Genomic DNA, 23,528 nt, shown 5'->3' on the forward strand with positions numbered 1-23,528 from the left:
CGAATAAAATAATGCCACAAGAGTGAGAATAAAATAAACGAGACTGACAACTCAAAACAGAATGAAAGGAAAAAAAATCACAAGAATGATGAAGGACAACAAACATGTAAATGGACGAAAGGGGATAAGAAAACCACAGAAACGCAAGAAACGTGATGAAGAGATTAAAACAACAAAGCAGATTACCCTGGCTGGCTGACCATGAGAATAAAAAAAAGAAGCCAGCCACTCTGCAACACATTAAAACCCCCACCCTAGATGCACTAGGGTGGAGGACACAGGACATGTACTAAAACTTAGATAAAATAATAAAACCCACACTCACAAATAAAACGTAGAACTAAATCAGCTGATGAGGCATTGTCAGATAAAATTAGCGGCAACGAGTACAACAGCCCAAGATTTTGTCGCCGGGCAGTCAAAGTGGGACAGTGCACCAGAATGTGGCTCACTGTCAACCAGGTGCCGCATTGACACTGATTCCCTGCAAGAGGCCCACATGGAAGACTTCCACACATTCGTAGTCTCCTTAATGACATGCAGTTTGTTGTGTATACTGTTATGCCATTCCGTCTCCCAAAGCCGAAAAACACTACGGCATAAGTCAGAACACAGGTCAAGTTCAGAGATGCCCATCTCCAGAAGCAGTTTCCACGTGGCCTCTTTGGCCAGCCTGTCAGCAAGTTCGTGCCTGGGACGTCCTGGGGTCAACACAAACACCACTGAATGACGGGACTGGTCCAGGGCATAGATGGACTCCTGGATGGACGCTACCGAAGGATGGCGAGGGTGGTACTGGTCAATAGCTTGTAGACCGCTGAACGAGTCAGTACACAGAAGAAACGATTCCCCAGGACATGAAAGGATATACTGCAGTGCATGAGAGATGGCTATCAGCTCTGCAGTGAATACACTGCAGCCATCGGGCAAGGAATGCTGTTCAAAAATGGCCTCTGTGGACATAGCCGAAGCCAACATGACCATGAGCCATCGAGCTGTCGGTGTAAACCACTTCAGAGCCGCAGAACACGTCAAGAATCGAGAGGAAGGCACAGCGAGCGGCAGGAGTAACTGAGTCCTTAGGGTCATGCAAAAGTTCCAGACAAATCTGCGGCCTAGGTGTACACCATGGAGGTGTATGTGGACGAACCTGGATGGGAGGTGGTAAAGGGAAGGACTCCAGTTCAGACAGAAGGGATCGCACGCGAACCGCAATTGTTAGCCCTGATCTGGGCTGCCGATGTGGGAGATGAACTACCGCAGGTGGAAAAAGGAGACGGTAATTCAGATGATCAGGAGAACTACGAATGTGTGCAAATTAACTGGTGAGTAATTGTGCAATGGCCTCCACCAGGACACTGGTGGCAGGATTCATTCTAAAAGCTCTCGTCGCCAGGTGAATTCCACAGTGGTGCACTGGGTCAGGTACACACAATGCTGAGGGTGCCACTGAACCATAAACCAGACCCCCATAGTCAAGGCGGGATTAAACTAGGGCTTTGTACAGCTGCAGCTGAGCAGAGCGATCTGCACCCCAGTTGGTGTTGCTTAGGCAGCGGAGGACATTGAGGTGCTGCCAGCACTTCCGCTTAAGCAGACAAGGGTGAGACAGCCAAGTCAATCAGGTGTTGAAAACCAGTCCTAAGAACCGATAAGTCTCCACTACAGTGAGTGGATCGTCATGATAAATCGTACAACACCGACAGAAGTGCATGATACACAACTTAGCAGCCGAAAACTGGAAGCTGTGGGCTAGAGCCCATGATTGCACCTTGTGGATGGCTCCCTGTAGTTGCCGCTCAGCAACACCAGTACTGGTGGAGCAGTATGAAATGCAGAAGTCGTCACCAACTTGGACACTGACAGTGCGGAGTAACAGGAAATTCTGGATAAAAATCAGGAGCAGGCCTGTGAGATCCCACCTGTATGTGGCAGGGATATGATGTCACAGATGGTGACATACGCTTTTTGTACATTAAAAAAAGACGGCAACAAGGTGTTGGGGTCTGGAAAAGGCTGTTCAGATAGCAGACTCAAGGGACCCAGTGGTAGAGCGACCTAGGCAGCAGCGGCCCCAACATGGAGCCAGCAAGCCATGTCTCCAGGACCCAACCCAACCACACCATACGTTTCAGCAACTTACAACCAATGTTGGTGAGGCCAATGGGCCAATAGCTATCCACATCAAAGAAAGGTTTTTATTGTGTTTGAGCACTGAAACGATGGTGCTCTCCTGCCATTGCGATGGAAAGACGCAATCACACCAGATCCAGTTGAAGATGATGATGAGATGGCGCTTGTAGTCAGACGAAGGATGTTTTATCATCTGACTATGTATCCAATCCGGCCCAGGAGCTGTGTTGGGGCAATGTCCAAGTGCGCTGAGGAGCCTCCCACTCTGTAAATGGGGCGTTATAGGGTTGACTGTGGTGTGTAGTGAATGAGAGGACTTTCCTTTCCTTCCGCCGTTTGAGGGTGCAAAAAGGCTGGGGGGTAGTTCTCCGATGCAGAGGCTCGAGCATAGTGCTCAGCAAAGTTCTCGCCAATTGTGTTGGCGTCGGTACATAGCACGCCATTTATGTTAACCACGGGAACACCTGTTAGGGGTCTGGTACCCCCACATTTGATCTTTGTACATACTAGGAAAGGTGGTGTATGGCACCCAATGATCGAGACTTATCTCTCCCAACACTCCTGTTTCTGTCTTTTAATAAGCTGGTGAAACACAGGAATGGAGCCATTTAAAGGCTATGATGTGCTCCAGGGAAGGGTGTTGCTGTAGAGGTTGCCGGCGCTCTTTAATTGCGACTTCCAGCGACCACTAAGGGACTGTCTTTTGCCAGAAGTGGGGGGGGGGGGGGGGGGGGCACTCCACAGTGCGAGGGATCACGTTTTCTGCCACAGAAAAGATTGTGGTAGTCACCTGCTCAACGGTGACATCACAGGTGAAAGTTTCCCAGTCCGCCTTGTTTAAAGCCTATCTGGGCAGGTGTCTATGGCAGTGACAGGAAGATGGGGAAGTGGCCACTATCACACAGGTCATCATGTGCTCTCCAGTGGATTGATAGGAGAAGTCCTGGGCTGCAAATTGATAAATCAGTGGCAGAGTAACTACCTCAAGCCACACTGAAATGTGTGGTGGCCCCAGAATTTAAGAGGCAGAGGTCGAACTGAGACAGTAAAGTTTCGACATCTCTGCCTCAGCCAGTAAGCAGTGTCACCCCAAAAGGGGTTATGGGCATTAAAATCTCCCAAAAGTAGAAAAGGTTTAGGGAGTTGATCAATCAGTGCAGCTCATGCATTCAGGGGTACTGCACACCATCTGGCAGAAGATATACATTGCAGACAGTTATTTTCTGCAGTTATTTTCTGCATTGTCCATATTCTGACAGCCACAGCTTCAAGAGGGTTTGAAGGGGCACAATGTCACTACAGATGAGTTTAGGACATAAACGCAAACACACTATTATATTTTCTACAGTTCCTGTAATATCCCTTATAGCTGCAGAGGGCAATGCAAAAAGGTGTAAAGCTTAACAGTTGCCACAGCTCAGCCAGGCGGTGGAAAAAAACCGCTGCAATTCCACTGGAGGATGATATCATGAGACTGAGACTGGGAAGGCATGGAACATTCAATGAGGCAGTTTACGCCTCAGAGTCACCTGCTGCCACTGACTTATTGCCTGAGGAGCCTGTATTCATTGTGTGAGGGTCCGGCGAGATCTAGGTCTTCAGCAGATGCCAGAATTTCCACTCCATACTCAGACACAGAGCTTGTAGGTAGCCATGGTGTGGGTGCCACCGCAAGTTCCTTGTTCTTATGCGTCCTTATTTTTTGATTTCTCGTGCTGTTCCTTGGCTGGGACGGCTTCACTGATTCAGTCTCAGGGACTGAGGAGGACTGTAAGCCCTACGACCAGCTGCTTTTGGGCTCTTCAGCCATGGCAGGTGTCATCTTTCCCACTAGGCAGAAACCTGGGAAGGGAGTGACCCAAGGGACGCCTTCCTAGTGAGAGGAGCCGAAAAAACCTTACACTTCTCTGACTCAGAAGTGGGGGCTGTTGGTCGCGAAGTAGGCGGTGCGGGAGCAACAGGGAGGGAAGTGCCCCCCCACAATCAAGGGGGCAGATGTAGTCTCCCAGTTCTGAGAGGCGACGAATTCGAGGAACTGATGGGGCGACAACTGTTCTCGTAGTGGCGGCTATGAAGAGGTCCCACAGGATGTAGGTGCTTAAATTTCCTCTTAGCCTCAGTGTAGGTCAGTCGGTCCAGGGTCTTATATTCCACGATTTTCCTCTCCTTCTGTGAAATCCTGCAATCTGGCGAGTAAGGTGAATGATGCTCTCCACAGTTGACAGAGATGGGAGGCGGGGCACATGGATGCGATGGACATCCACTATCTCGACAGGTGGGGCTGGAAGTACAGTGGGAAGACGTATGGCCGAACTTCCAGCACTTAAAGCACCGCATCGGAGGGGGGGGGGGGGGATATGGTTTGATGTCACAGTAGTAGACCATCACCTTGACCTTCTCGGGCAATGTGTCACCCTCAAAGGCCAAGATGAAGGCACTGGTGGCAACCTGGTTATCCCTCGGACCTCGATGGGCACACCGGACGAAATGAACACCTCGCCACTGCGTGCAGCTTGTCATCAGACTGCAAAAGAAGGTCCCTGTGGAATATAATACCCTGGACCATATTTAAGCTCTTATGAGGCGTGACTGTTACAGAAACATCCCGAAACTTGCCACATGAATGCTTAGGAAGGGCACTGAGACACTCGCCACACTGTTGTGTTAATAACATACACAATTATTGAAATGAAGTTGTGTGTGTGAGAAATGCTCATAGCAAGCTTTCTCACAGGTTAAGCGGGTTGGGAAGGATTTTGTGTAAGGTGTCCCTGATTTAAGGGCATAATGATAGATAATCAAAGCCCTGATGAAAGATGTGGTTCAGTTGTTCCAGTCTGTGATGGTACTGTTTTGTAATTGGTTCTTGGAGGTTGTGGGAAGTTTGGTGTGTATATATAAGGGGTGGCCTCCCAACACTGTGCCTGGAAGCCGTGTCCTCCCACATGGACTGCACGCTCCACCAGACAGTGCTGACTCCTCCCTACACATCTGTACCTGCTATCCCTTCCCATTCCCCACCTCTCCTTGATGCAATACTGTTGCATTCTTGCTGAGCAAATGGAGATAGCGGTCACCAGAATGCGAGGTGTGCATGCTTTTGTAAATGTGTGTTTTTCTTTTCCTTTCTGTAGAAGGCTTTGGCTGAAAGCTCAGTGTGTAACATTATTTTTGTTATGCCTGTCTGCAATTCAATGTGTCACCATTATGGTGAGTAGCACCATATCATTTCCATAACACTGTAGAAATGAATTGATTAACATGACATACCAACACAGCACATGAAACCACATTCTGAATAGCTCTCCTCTGGAGTTTGGTGCTCTTAACGAGAGCTTCAGCTCTGTAGACAAATAACGGCATCTGCGGCATTGAAATATTGATATCTTTTCCAAATGAATAGTGACTCCCACACACAATAACAGTATACGACTCTTGGCCATACTATGGTTTTAGTGTGAGTGATGCAGGTAATGTAAAGTATGGGAAAGTTAGTAGTTCAATACAGTTGTAGTAGTTGTTGTTGTCTTCAGTCCAGAGACTGGTTTGATGCAGCTCTCCATGCTGCTCTATCCTGTGCAAGCTTCTTCATCTCCCAGTACCTACTGCAACCTACATCCTTCTGCATCTGTTTAGTGTATTCATCTCTTTGTCTCCCTCTGCGATTTTTACCCTCCACGCTGCCCTCCAATACTAAATTGGTAATCCCTTGATGCCTCAGAATATGCCCTACCAACCGATCCCTCTTCTAGTCAAGTTGTGCCACAAACTCCTCTTCTCCCAGTTCTATTCAATACCTCATTAGTTACATGATCTACCCATCTAATCTTCAGCATACTTCTGTAGGCACCACATTTCGAAAGTTTCTATTCCCTTTTTGTCTAAACTATTAATTGTCCACGTTTCACTTCCATACATGGCTACACTCCATACAAATACTTTCAGAAATGACTTCCTGACACTTAAATCTATACTCTATGTTAACAAATTTCTCTTCATCAGAAACATTTTCCTTGCCATTGCTAGTCTACGTTTTATATCCTCTCTACTTCGACCATCATCAGTTATTTTGTTCCCCAAATAGCAATACTCATTTACTACTTTAGGCGTGTCATTTCCTAATCTAATTCCCGCAGCATCACCCGATTTAATTCGACTACATTCCATTATTCTCGTTTTGCTTTTGTTGATGTTCATCTTATATCCTCCTTTCAAGACACGGTCCATTCTGTTCAGCTGCTCTTCCAGGTCCTTTGCTGTCTCTGACAGAATTACAATATCATCGGCGAACATCAAAGTTTTTATTTCTTCTCCATGGATTTTAATTCCTACTCCGAATTTTTCTTTTGTTTCCTTTACTGCTTGCTCAATATACAGATTGAATAACATCGGGGAGAGGCTACAACCCTGTCTCACCCCCTTCCCAACCACTGCTTCCCTTTCATGCCCCTTAACTCTTATAACTGACATATTGTTTCTGTACAAATTGTAAATAGCCTTTCGCTCCCTGTATTTTACCCCTGCCACCTTCAGAATTTGAAAGAGAGTATTCCAGTCAACATTGTCAAAAGCTTTCTCCAAGTCTACGAATGCTAGAAACGTAGGTTTTCCTTTCCTTAATCTGTTTTCTAAGATAAGTCATAGAGTCAGTATTGCCTCACGTGTTCCAACATTTCTACGGAATCCAAACTGATCTCCCCCGAGGTCGGCTTCTACCAGTTTTTCCATTCGCCTGTAAAGAATGTGTGTTAGTTATTTTGCAGCTGTGATTTATTACACTGATAGTTCAGTAATTTTCACATCTGTCAACACCTGCTTTCTTTGGGATTGGAATTATTATATCCTTCTTGAAGTCTGAGTGTATTTTGCCTGTCTCATACATCTTGTTCACCAGATGGTAGAGTTTTGTCAGGACTGGCTCTCCCAAGGCTGTCGGTAGTTCTAATGGAATGTTGTCTACTGTTTCACTTAGGTCTTTCAGTACTCTGTCAAACTCTTCACACAGTATCATATCTCCCATTTCAACTTCATCTACATTCTCTTCCATTTCTATAATATTGCCCTCAAGAACATCGCCCTTGTATAGACTTTCTATATACTCCTTCCACCTTTCTGCTTTCCCTTCTTTGCTTAGAACTGGGTTTCCATCTGAGCTCTTGATATTCATGCAAGTGGCTCTCTTTTCTCCGAAGGTCTCTTTAATTTTCCTGTAGGCAGTGTCTATCTGACCCCTAGTGAGATAAGCCTCTACATCCTTACATTTGTCCTCTAGCCATCCCTGCTTAGCCATTTTGCACTTCCTGTCGATCTCATTTTTGAGACGTTTGTATTCCTTTTTGCCTGCTTAATTTACTGCATTTTAATATTTTCTCCTTTCATCAATTAAATTCAATATTTCTCCTGTTACCCAAGGATTTCTATTAGCCCTTGTCTGTTTACCTACTTGATCCTCTGCTACCTTCACTATTTCGTCTCTCAAAGCTACCCATTCTTCTTCTACTGTATTTCTCCCCCCCCCCCCCCCCCCCATTCTTGTCAATTGTTCCCTATGCTCTCCCTGAAACTCTGTACAACCTCTGGTTCTTTCAGTTTATCCAGGTTCCATCTCCTCAAATTCCCACATTTTTGCAGTTTCTTCAGTTTTAATCTACAGTTCATAACCAATAGATCATGTCAGAGTCCACATCTGCCCCTGGAAAAGTCTTACAATTTAAAACTTGGTTCCTGAATCTCTGTCTTACCATTATATGATCTATCTAAAACTTGTCAGTATCTCCAGGCTTCTTCCATGTATATAACCTTTTTTCATGATTCTTGAACCACGTGTTAGCTATGATTAAGTTATGCTCTGTGCAAAATTCTACCAGGCGGCTTCCTCTTTCATTTCTTCCCCCCCCCCCCCCACTCCATATTTACCTACTATGTTTCCTTCTCTCCCTTTTCCTACTATCGAATTCCAGTCACCCATGACTATTAAATTTTCGTCTCCCTTCACTACCTGAATAATTTCTTTTATCTCATCATACATTTCATCAATCTCTTTGTTATCTGCGGAGCTAGTTGGCATATAAACTTGTAGTACTGTGGTAGGCGTGGGCTTCGTATCTATCTTGGACACAATAATGCGTTCACTATGCTGTTTGTAGTAGCTTACCCGCATTCCTATTTTCCTATTCATTGTTACAGCTACTCCTGCATTACCTCTATTTTATTTTGTATTTATAACCCTATATTCACCTGACCGAAAGTCTTGTTCCTCCTGCCACCGAACTTCACTAATTCCCACTATATCTAACTTTAACCTATCCATTTCCCTTTTTAAATTTTCTAACGTACCTGCCCGATTAAGGGATCTGACATTCCACGCTCCGATTCGTAGAACGCCAGTTTTCTTTCACCTTATAACAACATCCTCCTGAGTAGTCCTTGCCCGGAGATCCAAATGGGGGACTATTTTATCTCCGGAGTATTTTACCCAAGAGGATGCCATTATCATTTAACCATACAGTGAAGCTGCATGCCCCCGGGAAAAATTACGGCTGTAATTTCCCCTTGCTTTCAGCCGTTCACAGTACCAGCACAGCAAGGCCGTTTTGGTTAGTGTTACAAGGCCAGATCAGTCAATCATCCAGACTGTTGCCCCTGCAACTACTGAAAAGGCTGCTGCCCCTCTTCAGGAACCACATGTTTGTCTGGCCTCCCAACAGATACCCCTCCCTTGTGGTTGCACCTATGGTACGGCTATTTGTATCGCTGAGGCACGCAAGCCTACCCACCAATGGCAAGGTCCATGGTTCATGGGGGTGGCTGAATACAGTATTATGCACAAAAAGAAGCAGGTGGAAGGTACTGGAAATAGTTTGTCTGAACAAGCAGTGAAGGAGACGAAGGAGAAATTTGGGACAGGAATTGAAATCCAGGAAGAAAAAATACAAGCTTCGAGGTTTGCTGATGGCATTGTAATTCTGTCAAAGTTGGCAGAAGAACTAGACGATCTGTTGAATGTAATTGATAGTGTCTTGTAAAGAGTTTGTAAGATGAACTTTGAGAAAACAAGTGTAATGGAATGTAGTCTAATCAGGTAATACCAATTGTATTAAAGTAGGAAATGAGACACTGAAAGTAGTTGATTCTAATGGTATTTGGGCAGAAAAATAAGTGATGATGGTAAAAGTAGGGAGGACATTAAATGCTGACTTGCAACTGCAAGAAGAGGTTTGGTGAATGTGAGATGTGGTAACATACAAATTTAAGTATTGGGAAATATCTTCTGGAAGTGGTGTAGATTTGAATGAAAATGAATGTGAGATATGAACAGTATCGACAACAAATAAATAGCTTTTAAAATGACTGTAACACACTTTTGCTGTCATGACCTAATAGGATCGATACAGCAATTGCCTATGGTGCCATCGTGAAGTGCTCACATCAATGCGATATCTCAGGGGATTTTCCAATAACTTGGCTCAAGGGATGATGTGGAAATTAGTCGTCTACTGGAATGTAATGTATAGTGTGCAGCACACTGTCAATGAAATTGAAACTGTACATATGTCCATCACATCTAATTTGGCCCTTTTGGCCCTTACCAAGCAAGTTGATGTATTAAGGCCCTGTGTTCATATTTGGTGTAAGTGGTTCAATTTACAATTTCTTAAATCAAATATGGTGAGGTGATCCCTTAAAAAGGAAGATTTTCCTTCTCTATTATTTCATATTCTGAGGTTGTGTTCTGTCTTAAATGGCCTTGCCCTCAATAGGGTGCTAACCCCCTAATCCCCAGCTTGTCCCCAGTGTTTAAAATTTTCTATTATAAGACAAAATAAATAAGTACATACTTAACTTGAAAAGCAAGTTTTCAATTACAATTCATATTGTTAGAAACCTTTGCGAACATCTCCTTTCAGAAGTAATGTAGGTGTTTGACTGAACTCCACAGGGTTGCGTGTGACAAATTCAGTGCAGTTTTCAGCTAATGTAACTGTACCCACCACTTGAATCTTGCTTTGCAATTGACTCTAGGCGTAACAAATTCAGTCCGTACACTGGACAAGCCGTAAAGGAAACCAACGAAAAATTTGAACGAATTGAAGCTCAGAGAGTAGAAATAAACACTTTGAGGTTTTGGTGATTACATACTTCTGTCAGAGACAGCAAAAGACTTGGAAGGGCTGTTGAAAAGAATGGACATTGTCTTGAGAAGAGGATATAAGATGAACATCAATAAAATAAACACAACTGCAATGGGAATGTAGTTGAATTAAATTAAGCAACACTGAGGGAGTTACATTACGAAATGAAACTCATATAATACTTTGAGTTTTGCTATGGGCCAGTAAAATAACTGATGATGGTCGAAGTAGAGAGGATGTAAAACACAAGCTGGCTATACCAGTGAAAACATTTCTAAAAAGAGGACTTTGTTAAGTTTGTTAGTAACTATCTTCTGAAGGTATTTGTCTGGAATGCATCCTTGTACGTAAGTGAAATGTGGATGATAGGCAATTCAGACAAGGGCATTGAAGTCTTTGAAATGGGGTGCTACAGAAGATTGCTGAAGATGGGGTGGGAAGATCGCTAACTGATGAGGAAGTACTGTATAGAATTGTGAAGAAAAGAAATTTGTGACACACCTTGATACGACAAATTAAGACATTGTGTGTCGGAGGGGGGGGGGGGGGGGGGGGGTGCAATTGTAGGAGGAGCCCAAGAGACGAATAAAGGTGGAGGTTTAGGCTCAAATGGATGTAGGTTGCAGTAATTAGAGATGGGGAGGCTTGCACAGGATTAATAGAGTAGTGCAAACAGCTACACCAAAGACGACATGCCATCCATGTTTTAATGAAATGCAAGATCTCTTTTGCTACTATTGTACTGTTAATCCTTTGGAGAAGGGTTTTTAAATGCACCGAACCCAAATTTGTTTCTGTTCTTCCAAGGTGGGATTAGCAGTTATCGCAGGTTCTTAGGGGAGTTTATCTGGCATACAAGCAGCTTTGGGATTGACTGAAGTGTTGTCCAGTGTTCTTTAGCTGAAGGGAATTAAGAAGCCAGTCCAGTAGACTTCAAACAGTTATCACATTGTGAACATGTTAGTGTCTAAAATGCATGCCATTTTGTCATTTAACAAGTCTAATGATTGAGCACACAAAAATACCTCCAGAACATCATCACCATGCACAGAATAATTCCATTGCAAAATACTCCGTGAAACCTTCCATTACTCCCCTAATCTCGCAAAGTCATTCAGTTTCATAAGAACAGAAACAAGAGGACCATCATATCTTGATTGGTGGTTCTGTTAGCAGCCTATGTAACTATGCTGCAAAGGAAATCTCCAGTTGTAGCTGGTTAAGGCCCTCTGATAACTAGTTTATAAAGCAAGCTCTCAATTTTATTGACCAGTCTGTTAATTTTGTTGGTTTGCCAAAGCACTGTTTGGCTTTCCCTTTCACAGTATTTTCCAGTTAACAATATCACCATTAACAAAGAACCTGGAGACATATAATACCTGTAAAATATAATGAAATGGATTCATACAATATTACCCTATACACACTCATCTAGTCCTCTCCTGCCAGAAAAAAATGTCTATGCAGTTGCTGCATTGACTATTATATGTACTGAATATGTCAACATCACATTTACTACCAGAAAAAAAGGGGAATGGAAGGTACCATCAGAAAACTTTCCAGCAATCTCAACTGAATGACAGTTGCATATTGTCATCTTGGATTCATTTACTGTACAACTTCTTAATAAATCTATATTTGCAACTATCTACAACACATCAGAAACAGACATTCACTACCACCACAATGTAAGTAAAACTCTTAAAAATGACATAGTTCACTGACAAGAAGTGATAATAAATACATCTTAGTTACAACCAATTTGTCTTAAGACATTTGAAGTAGTTCATAGAGGCATCCACACACAATGTTAGAACAAGACAGTATCTTTAAAGTGGTGTCTGTGTGGTAGGTAGTTTCCTGTTTCAAAGCAGCTCTGTTCAGATATGAAACTTCCTGGCAGATTAAAACTGTGTGCCCGACCGAGACTCGAACTCGGGACCTTTGCCTTTCGCGGGCAAGTGCTCTACCATCTGAGCTACCCAAGCACAACTCATGCCCGGTCCTCACAGCTTTACTTCTGCCAGTATCTCGTCTCCTACCTTCCAAACTTTACAGAAGCTCTTCTGCGAACCCTGCAGAACTAGCACTCCTGAAAGAAAGGATACCACATGGCTTAGCCACAGCCTGGGGGATGTTTCCAGAATGATATTTTCACTCTGCAGCGGAGTGTGCGCTGATATGAAACTTCCTGGCAGATTAAAACTGTGTGCCGAACCGAGACTCGAACTCGGGACCTTTGCCTTTCGCGGGCAAGTGCTCTACCATCAGGTCCCGAGTTCAAGTCTCGGTCAGGCACACAGTTTTAATCTGCCAGGAAGTTTCATACCAGCGCACACTCCGCTGCAGAGTGAAAATCTCATTCCATCTCTGTTCAGTTTACATCATGCCACTGAGGATGTTAGAACACAGCATGTATGTAAACAGTTATTTTGAGAAGAGTGGAACATTGGAAATTGTGGTTCAGCAGGTAGTACAGCACAGATTTACTATACATATTTTGACAAGTAACATCATCCACACTAATTATTGACTGAAAAGGTAATAAAAGAAGTACCCTCATCCACAATGAACTATTGGTACAGAAAATGCCACACAGTATAAAGAAAAAGAAATGTGATCTTTTTGATGACTAATTGATTAAAATTCATCTAGATGACTGTAATACCAAACATGTTAGTACTGACAAGCTGACTGTGCCTACTCACCGTCATTCATTTCCTTGAAATTTAAGGTATGTGCAGGGATTGGTTAGAAATGAAAGTGACAGAATTGGGAAATTCAGGTGACATTTAGAGAAAACAGGATTTTGGAGCAGGTCAGGAAAGATGAGCCATTTATGTTAACTAGTCTCCAGGTAGTGCTTGGTGCAGTGGAAGAAATTTAAAATTGGAATCCAAGGGTAGTGGGATTGAATCCCCATGTGGAAAGTTTTTATTTCACTTACACTGCAAATAAACAAAAATAATGCTCAATATATTGTATTTACTTTTATTTTCACAAGAGGCATGAAAAGAAAGGGCAAAGGAAAATTTAGGACTGAAATACATTTCCAACAAAGGATTGTACTTACGGCATTCACAAGGTCCTGCAGATAACTTTCCAGGAAGTAACTGTAATTAAAGTGTACATGGCATCTTATTCCATTAGTTTTATTCTGTACTTGACTAGCTCTCTAAAGGTGCGCATGAACAGTAGGTTTCCAACGCAAGTAAAATCGGCCCATTGACTGTTGGGGACAATGTTAGCACTTGTGAATCATCACCTGTAAAATAAAAAATACTTGTGTACACCCTTACAATCCCTTCCTGGAAATTTGTTTACAATCCCAAATTTTCCTTTGCCTTTCCTTTTTGGCCCTTTTATGAAATAAATGCAATATATTGGGTGTTATTTTGGTTTCTTTGCAGCGTAAGTGATGTAGAAATTGAAAATACGAAAAAGTTTCCAAACAGGTACTCGACTATGACCCCTGCTGTGCGAAGTGCTGCCTGGACAGCTGGCTAACATAAATGACTCATGCCTAGCTCAACCCATGCCAAAAACACTATTTTTTCTAAACATTTGGCCATCTAGAGCTCACTGTTCTGTCACTTTCATTTCTAGCCAAACCCTGCATGTACCATAAATTGTAACAAAATTGGCAATGACCTCACGTGTTGTCCCCATTTAAGTTAAATTCAACAAGGGGCTCTCGTAGTTTATTTCCCAATGGAGCTATTTCAAAATTTGGAAACATATGTCGCTCTCCCCTCATTTATTGTGTCCATGTACAGTTTTTTTCCATGGGGGTACTAAAAATTTTGCTCTATTTGAACTTTAGGCACCCTGAATGCCATAAATGTATGGAAGTGTGTCAGTGCATACCACAGCATACACTTTTGTATTACATAAAAAATTAGCAATTTAGTCTTATTAATGTGTCTTGCTCAATAAAAAAGTGTTACTTTTCAAAATACTCTCTATGAGCACTTACAAAATTTTCCATCCTTTGAAACAACTTTGAAAATGTCTATCCACACATCTTTAGGGACGAAATTACAATGAAATTCAGACCATTAGCTGCTTACAGGCATTGATAAATGTCAATGGGGACAGTTGAAAATGTGTGCCCTGACCGGGACTGGAACCCAGGATCTCCTGCTTACATGGCAGACACACTATCCGACTGAGCCACCGACGGCACAGTGGATAGTGTGACTGCAGGGACTTATCTCTGGCACGCTCCCCATTGAGACCCACACTTCCAGCTTACTGTCCACACACTACATTTGTAGTGGCCCTGCCCACCACACTCATTCCTCGCAGCTGTCAATCTACTGATTCCCGTAAGAGTTTTGGCAATGTGAGTGCATCCACACTGAAGAAGATCATTGGCTCAGAAGCCTTGTCTATATGAAGATGGTATCTGTTCTTTCGGACATGTCCTGGTCGGGGCACATACTTTCAACTGTCCTCGTTGATATTTATCAACGCCTGTAAGCAGCTATTGGTCAGAATTTCATTGTAATTTCATTCTTCAAGAGCTGCAAGATCACCAATGGTATCTGTTTTTTCGGACATGCCCGAAAGAACAGATACCATCTTCATATACATCTTTAGGGAGGTCACTTGAAAGCAATGTTCCATGCTACAATAGCCTCTTCATCAGATGAAAAATGTTGCCCATATATTTTCTCCATCATTGTTGGAAACAGGAACCAGTCACATGGACCTAATACAGTGAACAGGTTGGGTGCAGTAACAATTGCATGTTTTCCTTCTCCAAGAAGTCCACTATTAAGACTGCCGAGGGTGTGTGCTGAGGCATTGGCTTGACGCAGAAGGTGCCCAATCTTCAACTTTGGGTGCTGTGACCTCCATGTGGCGATGACTTTTGACAAACATTGTCACGTACCACTCAGTATTGGCTGTACAATGTGTGTCCAAGGTCGCTGAGGTGAGATGACCCAGCCTGGTGAAGAAAGTGGTCACTATCTTCCTTCCAGAGCTCTTACATCTCCGAAATTTTGTGGGTGGTTCGTCACCTGGGACAGCACCACATTGAAGACTGCCTCTTCATTTCAGAATTATAATGGCACATATTATGAGTGTCTTTAGACTGCTGCTTCTCGAATTTTTCAAGCATAAAAAGACAAAAATCCATTCTTTGTGTTTTTCAGGCTTCTGTCAGTGAATGTGGCACCCAACAGGAACATCTCTTAGGCATATATTATTGCGCTGCAGGTGCAAAATTGCAGCTGCAGCTTATCCAATATTTAGGGCCCCTTCAATGTTTTCTTGGGTCACTGTCAATGCTGTGCAACTGGGACAAGCTTTATCTTTAAGAGATTTCCATCCCTCAAAAATTCATGTAACCAATTTCCAACAGTGGCCCTAGGAGGAGAAAACTCACCAAAAACATGCACCAGAGAATAGCAGCATTTTTCTGCACCTAACTTCCTTTGGCAGTCATATATCATTGCATGACAGATCCCTCTCCCTCTTGCACTGTGTCTGACTTAGCACTGCCTATGTCTTCAATCACCGTTCACAGCATTGTTTGAAATGCTGCTAAAAACTTCCGGCACAGCTGTCACGTTACATTCCTAAACCTTTTGAATACGAACACAATGAACATTGATATGCTGTAATCACTTTGTCAGGCAGAATTAATTAAGAAATATTTGCAGATTACAAAATGAGGCAGGTAGACAGGTCACCTGAACGATATCCAGAATGAGTAAATGTATTGATGCAATTTTTGCTACAGTATAGTGCCTTATGTATTGAAGTGATTTCTAACATTCATAATAGTGGCATCACGAACCCCTGTCCCATCAGGAGAAAAGGTCCCATACACATCTGCCATTCTTTACCAAATGTAAGCAAACTCTTAACTCTGGTATAGTTTGTGTGATTGAAATCCATATGGCTGTGCTTTGCCTCGGTAATGTGATGAGACAATTTGCTCGTGAAGCTAGTTACATTTCACAGTGTCTACAACAGTTGAAAACAATGATATGGTTTTCCTTCATGGTAAATGATAGCAAAGTGTCAGCACACGCGCGCATGCTGCCCCCCCCCCCCCCCCCCACACACACACACACACACACTTACTTGGGGTGGGGTGCGTAAAAAAAAAAAGACAACAAGGAAACACTGACTGAAGACACGAAATGCCAAATTACATGGGCCTGTACTGTGATATGTCCAAATCAAAGTCAATGTGCAGTACTGTGTAGAATCGTTTTATAGTGTATATCAAAATAATAATAATGATAATAATAATAATAATAATAATACAAACCATAGCCGAGTTGTGTGTATGCTTATATATGTTCCAGTAAGGCAGACATTTGTGGGGCCTCTTCTCCTGATGGACCACCCTGTAACTGCACAATTTTACATTAAAAATGAGACTGTCATTACAAATTTCATTTTTGTCAACAAATGTGGAATGAAAAACAGAAACATGAAATTATCTTTACACATAAAAATGGTAATAGTGTAACTCATGTAATGAAAACTCTGCAGTTACTAAAATAGATACCAACTCAAAAGTTAGTACTCACAATAAAACAGTTAAGACAACACTATGCGTACAATACAGCATTTAATGGCATTTGCAGATGATGGCAAATACTACGTGAACAAAATGTTGAGTTCTACTGAGAGATGACTCTGGACTTAAGGGTCAAAGTAAGTAGAAAGAAACCCTGATATTCATGAAGACTTCTTACACAATAGCTCATCACCTTAGTCTCTTAGTCGCACATGGGACAAATGAGAACATCGAGAAGCATGACATTCACAATCATCTGATTAAAAGAGCATTACAATATATATTTTTCTTTCCTTTTTATCTCTGCTAAGTTTAATTTCTGTTACCAGTAGAAGCATTACTACAGCCACAGATCAAAGCTAGCTACATTAATTGGCTCTATCCTTGTGTACATAACCGTAACAGTGTAACTGAAAAGAAGAAGAAGAAGAAGAAGAAGATCTGGGTTGGAGGGAATAAACGAAATAATGGAATAGTTAATGGAGAGAATGGCTTTCTTAGAATGATCTTCCAAAGCATTCTTGCAATCATACTTTGATTTTTACACTACACATAAACATTTTCCACAGAAAGGTTACATATAGGGCTCACTACAACAACAAACACTTGTTGATTCTACAAGCCTTTTAGCCTTTCTCCCTCAAATGGTGATATTATAGTAGATATTGTTTAACAGGTAAACAACATATCAATAATGGGATTGGAGTCACATAAGCTGATTAGTTTGAAACAATTGCTGTAAATGGTAGGATATCCAAGATCAAAGCAAAGCAAGATTGCTTTTCTTATATATATATATATATATAAAACACAGCTGAACTCAAGGAGAAAATAACCCACGAAAACAAAAGTACTATTCCTTATTTGCCCAAAATCTCTTTGAAGTAAAATATAAGCATTAGCTGCTACATCACAAGTATGACTTCAAACCACACCTGAAACATACATTACAAAAGACCCTTCCCACAACAGCCATACACAAACTCTTCATAAATGTGTTGCATGACCAAGATAAGGTTCTCAATAATAGTGAATGACTAAATTAGCAGTATGCAATGACAACAATCAACAATTCTGCTGTGGAAAACAGAGTACGCCTACCTTCAACAATAGAAAATCCAAGATGGAATGTAACAATGTTGAAAAGGATAATTGCTACTCACCATATATTGGAGATGCTGAGTTGCAGATATGCACAACAAAAAGACTGTCAGAAAATGAGCTTTTGGCCAACAAAGCCTTCATGGGCGATAGAACACACACGCATGCACCCATGCACACGTCCAAGCAGCGTGCACTCTTGATTTGTGTTTTCTATCCCCCCCCCCCATGAACCATGGCCCTTGCCGTTGGTGGGGAGGCTTGCGTGCCTCAGCGATACAGATGGCCGTACCGTAGGTGCAACCACAACGGAGGGGTAGTATCTGTTGAGAGGCCAGACAAACATGTGGTTCCTGAAGAGGGGCAGCAGCCTTTTCAGTAGTTGCAGGGGCAACGGTCTGGACGATTGACTGATCTGGCCTTGTAACATTAACCAAAACGGCCTTGCTGTGCTGGTACTGCGAACGGCTGAAAGCAAGGGGAAACTACAGCCGTAATTTTCCCGAGGACATGCAGCTTTACTGTATGATTAAATGATGATGGCGTCCTCTTGGGTAAAATATTCCGGAGGTAAAATAGTCCCCCATTCGGATCTCCGGGCGGGGACTACTCAAGAGGACGTCGTTATCAGGAGAAAGAAAACTGGCGTTCTACGGATCGGAGCGTGGAATGTCAGATCCCTTAATCGGGCAGGTAGGTTAGAGAATTTAAAAAGGGAAGTGGATAGGTTAAAGTTAGACATAGTGGGAATTAGTGAAGTTCGGTGGCAGGAGGAACAAGACTTTTGGTCAGGTGATTACAGGGTTATAAATACAAAATCAAATAGAGGTAATGCAGGGGTAGGTTTAATAATGAATAAAAAAAATAGGAGTGCGTGTAAGCACAGGGTTATACACACAAAATCAAACAGGGGTAATGCAGGAGTAGGTTTAATAATGAATAAAAAATAGGAGTGCGGGTTAGCTACTACAAACAGCATAGTGAACGCATTATTGTGGCCAAGATAGACACAAAGCCCGTACCTACTACAGTACTACAAGTTTATATGCCAACTAGCTCTGCAGATGATGAGGCAATTGATGAAATGTATGACGAGATAAAAGAAATTATTCAGGTAGTGAAGGGAGACGAAAATTTAATAGTCATGGGTGACTGGAATTCGTCAGTAGGAAAAGGGAGAGAAGGAAACATAGTAGGTGAATATGGATTGGGGGGAAGAAATGAAAGAGGAAACCGCCTTGCAGAATTTTGCACAGAGCATAACTTAATCATAGCTAACACTTGGTTCAAGAATCATAAAAGAAGGTTGTATACCTGGAAGAATCTTGGAGGTACTAAAAGGTATCAGATAGATTATATAATGGTAAGACAGAGATTTAGGAACCAGGTTTTAAATTGTAAGACATTTCCAGGGGCAGATGTGGATTCTGACCACAATCTATTGGTTATGAACTGTAGATTAAAACTGAAAAAACTGAAAAAAGGTGGGAATTTAATGAGATGGGACCTGGATAAACTGAAAGAACCAGAGGTTGTACAGAGTTTCAGGGAGAGCATAAGGGAACAATTGACAGGAATGGGGGAAAGAAATACAGTAGAAGAAGAATGGGTAGCTCTGAGGGATGAAGTAGTGAAGGCAGCAGAGGATCAAGTAGGTAAAAAGACGAGGGCTAATAGAAATCCTTGGGTAACAGAAGAAATATCGAATTTAATTGATGAAAGGAGAAAATATAAAAATGCAGTGAATGAAGTAGGCAAAAAGGAATACAAACGTCTCAAAAATGAGATCGACAGGTCGTGCAAAATGGCTAAGCAGGGATGGCTAGAGGACAAATGTAAGGATGTAGAGGCTTGTCTCACTAGGGGTAAGATAGATAATGCCTACAGGAAAATTAAAGAGACCTTTGGAGAAAAGAGAACCACTTGTATGAATATCAAGAGCTCAGATGGCAACCCAGTTCTAAGCAAAGAAGGGAAGGCAGAAAGGTGGAAGGAGTATATAGAGGGTTTATACAAGGGCGATGTACTTGAGGACAATATTATGGAAATGGAAGAGGATGTAGATGAAGATGAAATGGGAGATATGATACTGTGTGAAGAGTTTGACAGAGTACTGAAAGACCTGAGTCGAAACAAGGCCCCGGGAGTAGACAACATTCCATTAGAACTACTGGTGGCCTTGGGAGAGCCAGTCCTGACAAAACTCTACCATCTGGTGAGCAAGATGTATGAGACAGGCGAAATACCCTCAGACTTCAAGAAGAATATAGTAATTCCAGTCCCAAAGAAAGCAGGTGTTGACAGATGTGAAAATTACCGAACTATCAGTATAATAAGTCACAGCTGCAAAATACTAACGCGAATTCTTTACAGACGAATGGAAAAACTGGTAGAAGCGGACCTCGGGGAAGATCAGTTTGGATTCCGTAGAAATGTTGGAACACGTGAGGCAATACTAACCTTACGACGTATCTTAGAAGAAAGATTAAGAAAAGGCAAACCTACGTTTCTAGCATTTGTAGACTTAGAGAAAGCTTTTGACAATGTTGACTGGAATACTCTCTTTCAAATTCTGAAGGTTATTTACAATTTGTAAATAAACCAGATGGCAGTTATAAGAGTCGAGGGGCTGGAAAGGGAAGCAGTGGTTGGGAAAGGAGTGAGACAGGGTTGCAGCCTCTCCCCTATGTTATTCAATCTGTATATTGAGCAAGCAGTTAAGGAAACAAAAGAAAATTTCGGAGTAGGTATTAAAATTCATGGAGAAGAAATAAAAACTTTGAGGTTCGCCGACGACATTGTAATTCTGTCAGAGACAGCAAAGGACTTGGAAGAACAGTTGAATGGAATGGACAGTGTCTTGAAAGGAGGATATAAGATTAACATCAACAAAAGCAAAACGAGGATTATGGAATGTAGTCAAATTAAATCGGGTGATGCTGAAGGAATTAGATTAGCAAATGAGACACTTAAAGTAGTAAAGGAGTTTTGCTATTTAGGGAGTAAAATAACTGATGATGGTTGAAGTAGAGAGGATATGAAATGTAGACTGGCAATGGCAAGGAAATCGTTTCTGAAGAAGAGAAATTTGTTAACATCGAGTATAGATTTAAGTGTCAGGAAGTCATTTCTGAAAGTATTTGTATGGAGTGTAGCCATGTATGGAAGTGAAACATGGACGATAACTAGTTTGGACAAGAAGAGAATAGAAGCTTTCGAAATGTGGTGCTACAGAAGATTGCTGAAGATAAGGTGGGTAGATCACGTAACTAATGAGGAGGTATTGAATAGGATTGGGGAGAAGAGAAGTTTGTGGCACAACTTAACTAGAAGAAGGGATCGGTTGGTAGGACATGTTTTGAGGCACCAAGGGATCACCAATTTAGTATTGGAGGGCAGCGTGGAGGGTAAAAATCGTAGAGGGAGACCAAGAGATGAATACACTAAGCAGATTCAGAAGGATGTAGGTTGCAGTAGGTACTGGGAGATGAAGAAGCTTGCACAGGATAGAGTAGCATGGAGAGCTGCATCAAACCAGTCTCAGGACTGAAGACCACAACAACAGCATCTCCAAATAAGGCCTTGTTAGCCAAAAGCTCATTTTCTGACAGTCTTGTTATTGAGCCTAACTGCTACTAAGCATCTCTGCTATATGGTGAGTGGCAACCACCTTTTTCAATATTGTTACAGCAGTACCGTCGCCACACATGTAATCTGAAACCATGTTTAATTTGAATCCCACTCTCAAAACTAGTGCTGCTTCTTTTTGGCACTGGCCCTCCAACTGTACTGGGCTAACGGCCAGCTACTTTGTCTTAATTTATATTAATGCTTTTTTATTTCACTCAAGTTTTCTTTCATCACTTTAATTCTATTTTAACTCGCTTATTTGACCTTCGATTAACAGTATTCTGGAATGTATCTCTATTATAAGTCCACTGCCATTTCACTCACTCTCTCTACCTCATACTCTGGCCATCCTGATTTAGGTTTTCCGTGATTTCCCTAAATCGCTTCAGGCAAATGCCGGGATGGTTCCTTTGAAAGGGCACGGCCGATTTCCTTCCCCATCCTTCCCTCACCCGAGCTTGCGCTCCGTCTCTAATGACCTCGTTGTCGACGGGACGTTAAACACTAATCTCCTCCTCCTCTACCTCATACCTCTTCCGATTTCCAGCTCCTGTGCACCCTTTCTCTTATTCTCTATCTTCCCTCTTCTGTTGATAAATTATTATTTCAAGAATATGATTTTTTTATTCGTTGATGCAGTACGAACTGCACTGGATACACTAAAGTCTTCCAAGATGACCAACAGACCTGTTAAACACAGATTTTGATTATGCTTGGGTATGTGGCAGAGGGACCTCTCCTGGGTGCCTGGCTAGCCACCCTTTCATGCGACTGCCCCCAGTTTCCGAGACGAGCGATGTTCAAATGTTATGCTTATCTCCTATACCGTCACATAAGCAATATTTCGGCAAAGCGAGCATAGCACAATGGCTACAGTCCATGGCTACCATTATGGGTATAAATCATGATCCTGAATTTTTTTCTTTGGTTTTTATCCTGTCAATGAAATATTTCATAAAAGTACATTCTTTAATTCTGCACCAATTTAGCTCACCTGATTGCATAAGAATCATAAAATATGCAGGGGTCACCTCAAAGTTGATGGAAGACAGAATAATCTCTTAGAATTGAATGAAAATATTTTTTTTTCCAATATTGCTTCTGAAATATCTGTTTGCTTGCAAGGCAGTAGCTTTCATTAAATGTGTATTGCATTCTACAAATTTGTGTTTCAGTTCCTTCTATGGTAGATACCATTGAGAATTCTGTTTTAGCCCAGCAAGCGATAGTGAGTAAGGTGAATATGTAATCTGTTCTGTAACAAATGGAATATGCATTTGAAGAAAGTTTCTTCTAACGCTCGATACATCAATGAAACTACTATAGAGAAAATTTTGATCGACATATACTAATTTAATGATATTCTGTACAATGACATTGTACAAAAGAATAAATAAATACATGGGCATGATTTGAACCCGCACTATGCTCTCTCGGATGAAATGTGTCAACCACTACAAGTGTAAGCTGAATGGTCACAATTTCAATACTGATTTTCTCCGAACCAGGGGCTGTTGCAGGAAAAGCTGCTGGTACTCGGGACAGGTCCTTCCTCATCAAACATGTCTAATGGTCCCATTGCTTAGACTCTTGGGGAAAAACTGGTGGTAAATTGCTTTGCCTGATCTGTGTACATTTTACACACCAGCTCAATTCTTTGTTTTCTACACAACATATTATCCTCACAACACACTTCCATAAAACAAACATTTTTTACATCTATGACGATTATAATGCCATAACAACATTAGTAAATGAAAGTAGGAAAAGTAAGTCAACTTTTGACATTTTCATCTCCAAAATCTGACACTCATATCATGTGAAGCTATACATCTCAGATTTTTAAGAACTGTAGTGCAATTTTTCAGCTCAAGTTATCGATATAAATACCCAAAAAATTTAAAATACCGTTTCATCTATTGATTTAACCTCCTACACTATTTCTAATGTTGTGGTCAGGCCATGTGCAGCAGTGAATTTGCATGCAC

At 41.9% G+C, this 23,528-nt stretch overlaps 1 long non-coding RNA gene across 2 annotated transcripts in view; it reads right to left on the minus strand.

Moving 5' to 3' along the window:
- The window catches only part of LOC124777850, a 41,672-nt gene that overhangs the window by 2,121 nt on the left and 16,023 nt on the right, over positions 1 to 23,528 (minus strand). For both annotated transcript variants that reach the window (XR_007015790.1, XR_007015789.1), the window contains exons 2-3: positions 16,555 to 16,639; positions 13,339 to 13,530 (exon numbers count right to left, since the gene is read on the minus strand). This is a non-coding gene — a long non-coding RNA (uncharacterized LOC124777850). The remainder of the gene's footprint in view (positions 1 to 13,338; positions 13,531 to 16,554; positions 16,640 to 23,528) is intronic.

The sequence above is a fragment of the Schistocerca piceifrons genome, chromosome 2 (genome assembly GCF_021461385.2).
Source record: "Schistocerca piceifrons isolate TAMUIC-IGC-003096 chromosome 2, iqSchPice1.1, whole genome shotgun sequence".
Taxonomy (NCBI): Eukaryota; Metazoa; Arthropoda; class Insecta; order Orthoptera; family Acrididae; genus Schistocerca; species Schistocerca piceifrons.